General features: G+C 38.9%; 1 protein-coding gene across 1 annotated transcript in view; it reads right to left on the bottom strand.

Annotated features, from left to right (window-relative positions):
• Positions 1–6,161, bottom strand: part of dynlrb1 (dynein, light chain, roadblock-type 1) — a 242,234-nt gene that overhangs the window by 23,093 nt on the left and 212,980 nt on the right. The window lies entirely within an intron of this gene.

Raw genomic sequence — 6,161 nt, 5'->3', positions numbered from 1 at the left:
ATGGGGGTCCGTGATGGCTCTAATGTGGACTAAATTAGGGTCCTTGATATGAAAAAGGTTGACAATCACTGTAGTAGACCATCTATTCACAACCGTCCAGTTCATTTTCATGCATGTAATAACGTGAATTTTCATAGTCAAATTTTCACAGCCAAATGTTAATTTGTTTACTAGTGTTACACATCAGATAATCCTGCCATTGTAGCTCTATTCTGTCAGTCTCTCCTGTGATTTATGAATATTTACTGTGCATGTTTGTACTGTCATATTCATGCCAAAGCGGATGTCCTTATGACCTTAAGGCAGACATCATTTCTTAGGATACAGAGCCATAATCCATGGTATGTTGGCTTCATATCACGGCACAGAGGTTTTATACTGCACACAAACCTTTACATTCCTTCCAGCTCCGGTCGCTGTATGAGGAGGAAACCATTTTAAAGTTGTGGGTTTTTTTTGTCAGTTTACACCTATTCATTTCTAATGGAAGAAGCTTTTTTTCTGCTTTTTGTGTTCCTGATGACATCCAAACCATTGATTAAAGATATTCAGGGCTTGTTTAATGCTTTTACGGTTTTTAAAGGTTATATTTAAGGAAGTATAGTACATGTGAGAGAGAGAAAAGATGTGAGGCAGGAAGGTGAGCTGGATTCAAACATGCATTATTATGAGAGTTTATTAAAGTTATTCTCTCAGCACCAGCGGCTCGCAACCTGCAGTGAGGAAGAGAATTTCCAGCCTCTTTTCCAAACTTCCTCATGCTGTTTGTGATTTATCTATAATTTAAAGACCAGAAAATCATCAAAATCACTTTGTGCTCTTTTACATACTTTCCACTCCTGCGCAGAAATCCTGTTTTTGGGTGTGATGTTCAGTGAAGTTTACCTGTGATACAGCTGAAGCGACAAATACTCTGTTATATGCAGCTACCTCTGTTGCCTTACTGTTAAACCTCCTGTTAATGCCACAATGTAAAGTCTATTGCTGTTTTTATATATAGAATATATTTATATTATAGAATCTAACCTGCCATGTCATACAAAACCACTGTTATAATATTCTTTATCATAATAAAAGTCATATTTCATATTATCATCCTTTGTGTTTGTTGGGTGTCATGTTGGGAAACATTTGGGAATGTTGCATTCTTGGATCATTATTCATTAATGTGGAAAAAAAACAACAACCTTAATACTATTTTTCCTTAATCTACCATAAATTGTGATGGTACTATGGGACAGTTTTGTAATGGTAATGGATTATACATACTTCCAGACTAAAATGATCATTTAAAGTGGATTAATTTAAAAAGGGTTTCACAGAAATAGCTTCAAAAAGACCTAGATTTAGTTTGCTCTGGGTTAAATTAATCAGAAGGTATAAAGGAACATTAGAGTTTCTCCAGGACTGAATAACAGTTTTAATCAAGACTCCAAGGCAGCAGTTTTAACCTTGGATTAATATTGTGTCAGTGGTAGAGTCTCAGAATGGGTTATGGTGTGAAGAGTGGATTCATGTTGTTAAAACATAAAAAAAAAAAAAAAAAGTAAACTATTCAAAATTATCAGTTTTTTCTGTTTTGGTGTTTTCAGTTTTGGCAATTTTCTGATTTTAATGACTAATTTTATTTTGTATTTATTTATTTATTTTTAAATATGCTACCTATTATCTGTTATTAGTTTGTTTCATCTCACTCTCGATCCATGAAACAGCACAAAATGCAGACACTACATATTAACTGGTTCCACCTTTGCAACAGGCCGCCAGGAGAAACACATTTCCAGGGGAAACCAAATGGGAGTCCTGCATTGGGACTGCGGTTCCTAACTCTCTCCACAAGGGGGAGCTGTGGTGTTTAAAATAACGGCACACAGCTCTCTGCATCCTGAGGTCAGGTTTGCTGACTTCAAGTGCTGTCGGGAAATATCGAAATTATCAGTTGAATGTCCCATGAACCAATAAAGAAAATGAAAATAGATGTACTTAGTTATATATTTTTGCATTCTATGTAATTGATTTGTATTTTTTGTGGAATTCTATTTTCATTCTTTTTAAATTTTAACTGTGATGTGTTTAAGTGCATAATTACAAATTGAGTTTTGGTGTTGAAGAGACAGCAGCTGTAAATACTGTTTAACCTATAGAGTGTCTTTATATTGCTACCAGACCTGCATCATTATTCACATCCTAACAAGTCTATTATACCATAACTTTTGGCTAAAAATTGTTCAAAACATCAATTACATGCCTTATGCACATCTTCTCCACTTAATTCTTCCACTGAAACATGCAGTAGCTCAGTGATGCTTGATTTCTAAAGTAAGACAATATTTCAGAAACATTTTCAGCTCTCTAAAACATCAACGGTAAACATCAGGTTTTGGTTTTGGTGGCTTCTTTCTAGACTCACTATTTCACACCAACATTCAACAATCATACAGGGAGAAATCCAGAAAATAGACCAGAATGCAATGCAGCCACGAGACAGGTTGCATTTTGAGTAAGGAGCACGACGTAAGAAGCATTTTTTCATGTCTGGAAAAACTTGCTCTCTTGCTCTTATGCCATCACTATCAATATTGCTATTGCTCTCTGTAGGCCTCTTTCTCTTTTGTTGAAAGGCATTCTGGGAAATGTAGGAAATCCCTAACTGAAGTAGAAGTAGAAGAGGCAGGTTGAGGCAAAGTGGGTTCACCAAAAAAAGTAAATTACAACACTTCAGAGGTGTGACCAAGTCAACTTTGCTTGAGTCCCAAGTCAGTCTCAAGTCTTGAGGCACAAGTCTCAAGTCAAGTCCCAAGTCTAAATGTAGAACAGCAAGTCAAGTCAGAACAAATCAAGAGTCCAGTATCAATTTAATATCTTAAAGAAAACTAAATATCTAGGACTTCAGCAGAACCCAAGTCAAGTCTCAAGCAATTAAAATTGTGACTTGAGTCTGATTTGAGTCCAAGTCATGTGACTCGAGTCCCCACCTCTGCAACACTTCATCACAAAATAAGTCTTGAAACACACTGATCATCACAGACTGATGAGATATAACAGTGTAAGAGGATCCCAGGGTGGAATTTTCCTTGAAGAACTCTAAAGTCTGAGCTTACTCGGAGCACCTGAAGGCAGCATCAGGCAGCCCCGCCGGCATCAGGCAGCCCCGCTGGGGCTGCATCAGTCTGATAAACGATTCCACTTGATTGTATTCTACAAAACTTGGGTTTGAAAAATCCTCATCCCCCTTTAGGCTTAAAGAAAATCCGATTGAAAAGTTTCAATATAGCCGTTAATATTTTATATGATTAGTTGAAGCTGCCGGACAGACTCGGTGTTACTTTGGCTGTGCTTTCTTCCGCATTGTGTTCCTCCCCTATATGACAATGTAGAAGCCCATTGGCTTAGACTGTGATAGACAAAGGGGTCTGGAACCGGTTTGGTGAGTTTCGTCCCCGACGACCGTGTATTGGCCGAGCTACTCTGAGTGACAGCAGAAGTGTGCTATCAACAGTAGCGATCGGGTGCTAAGTTCCGCCTTTACATTCAAACCCAGTCTGCTCCCATTGGCCCTCATTTACGAAACGAACGTACGACAGAAAACTGGGCGTACGGTCATTTCCACGCAAAGCTCGGCATTCATCAATTTGGACGTGAGCGGAGGCTACGATCAAATCTCACGTCAAGTCCCAACTCGTGTACCCAAGTTTTCGAGTCAGCGTGGACTTGCGGTGCAGCATAGTAAATCTGGCTGAGTTGGAGAATTGTTATTAGACCATATATTCTGACTGGCATCTAAGCATATGCAGCCACATCACTTAGAAATATGTAGCCTATGGCAAAATATTCTATTTTGTAAAGGCCTACATCGACTATGTGTCCCTAACATAAATAGTTATTTTCAAATTGTTTGCTATTATATTACTATTATATATATAGGCTATACATATCACGGATGTATAAATGAAATATTCAAACCTCAGCTGGAGTTCGATTGTCGACGGCAACGCTGTTGACCGCAGCAGTGATTTCTTTCCATACTGCATTTTTCCGACTTCCTTTGATGCCACTTTTCAGGCTGCCAAATAGAACTAATTGGTTCAATTGGACTTGCGACATTAGAGTTTCTATTTCGAGGTCGGAGAAGTTTCTCTTCTTGGACGTATTACGCATCTCCATGTCATAAACTCTAGGGGCAAGGCCTCTAAACCGAGAATATTTAGGGGCGTGATATTTAAATGACGATTGTTTTCAGCCGCCACATTTATCAACGCCCGATCATTCTTACACTGTGACTGGCGAGATACGAACGTTTCATGAATCACACGTGAACCCTGTCGTAAGATGATTTCTGCGCTCGGATCTGCGCTGGTTTCTACGTTAGATTAATAAATGAGGGCCATTGTGTTTCAAAACTGTCTGTCAACTCTAGCCAATAGGCGAGGCTGTAATTTTTCAAACGAGCCATCATTGGTCGCATTCGGCTTTATACACACCTCTGTAGGGCCATGCAAGTGAGGCTATGACGCGCGGACGCACCGTGACGCACCCCAGAAGGGGTGCATCCTTAGTGGTTTGTTTTGGCATTGCACTGACTTATCTGTTATAAAGGGAAAGTCCCTTTTATTTGATTCAGCAGGGCTGTTTTAGGGAATCTTGTGGCACAATTTGGAGACCAAAAAGGGCTATCCTGAAAAAAACACTGTACAATTGGCATGCTTTGAGATATTCACACCAAATCTTTACCAAAGGTAGTCAGGACATTCAGGAGGAACCAGAAAAAAAGAGTAATTTCCTCCCTAGCTGTTGTGGCTCATCAGGAAAACAATCTAAAACTTTATTTTATTTTTTTATTTTCTAGGATTTCTGTGAACTCTGACTGCTTGGTCAATATGGGGCACTTCTGTATGTAAAAAACTTTGAACCATACTTGTACCATTTATAGTTTTTGAGATAAAGAGCTATTTTTACACTAGTTAAAATAGGCGAGAATTGCCCTTTTTTGCCTGTGACAGTAAAAATCTACCCTGCCCCCAGACTTCACACACACACGCACGCACACACACACACACACACACACACACACACACACACGCACAATGTAGCCCTCATTCCTAAGTCTGTGTGTGTGCAGATTGACTCAATTTCTGATAAATTTACTTTACACTGGTCATTTTTAGCTGGGTATACACAGAATCCTCATAGGCTTATACACTTGACTAATAATATACTATCACATACAGTAATATAGCAAAAGTATTCTGTGCAATTGTCTGGTCTGTTGGTATGGTAATGCTAAGGTGGCACACATAAACAGACTAGGATTGTGGTAAATATGGTAAAATCATAGGCGAGCAGCAGAGAGATCTAGCTCACCTATACTTGACCAGACTGAATAAAATGGCAGATAAGATTGCTGCAGATATTTCCCACCCTCTTAACCATGAGTTTGGGGCTCTACCATCTGGACGCAGGTTCAGATGTCCACAGTCTAAAACAAATAGAATCAGGAACTCATTTATGCCTTCAGCCATCACTCAGTTAAACAGGCAGTGGAGATAAGATGGAGCCATAAAAACAGCTAGCAAATTAAATGTAGGCTACTCCAGTCCTACAGTTTTTTTTCTTTCTTTTCTTTAAGGTTGCTTGTTTTTACTTTTTTCATTACTACTTGTAAACGATTTAACTCATGATGTAGTTAAATATGCTGCTGCATTATGAGGTGTGCACTTCAGTATGCACTTTATCCGGATATGTACATATTGTATTATACATGCTGTATAGTATGTATTTTGTCTTGCTATGTGCATGTCACCTGAGGGTTGTTGACAACAAAGCACTGAAACTGTATTAGTATTAGTATTATTAGTACTGCACAGTATGCTTTTTATCGTAAAAGGTGATTCCACTTTTACCATGTGATATGAGTATGTGCTGAATGTTGAAATAAGTGCTGTCTGCTGTAACCAGAGATTAAAGTGGGCCGGAACGATCCGGAACGGCGTTCCGGCACCTTCGATTAATAAGTAAATAAATCTGATTGGCAGTTTCATACATAATAATGTCAAGCGAGTTCACAGGGCTGCCAACTCTCACACATTGACCATGAGACTCACGCAATTGACATTTTTCACACGCTCTCACGCCACAAGTCTCGTTGCGGCGCGAAAAGAGAC

The sequence above is a fragment of the Centroberyx gerrardi genome, chromosome 5, assembly GCF_048128805.1.
Source record: "Centroberyx gerrardi isolate f3 chromosome 5, fCenGer3.hap1.cur.20231027, whole genome shotgun sequence".
Taxonomy (NCBI): domain Eukaryota; kingdom Metazoa; phylum Chordata; class Actinopteri; order Beryciformes; family Berycidae; genus Centroberyx; species Centroberyx gerrardi.
The sequence above is the reverse complement of the archived record's forward strand: the minus strand, read 5'-3'. Positions and strand labels throughout refer to the sequence as shown.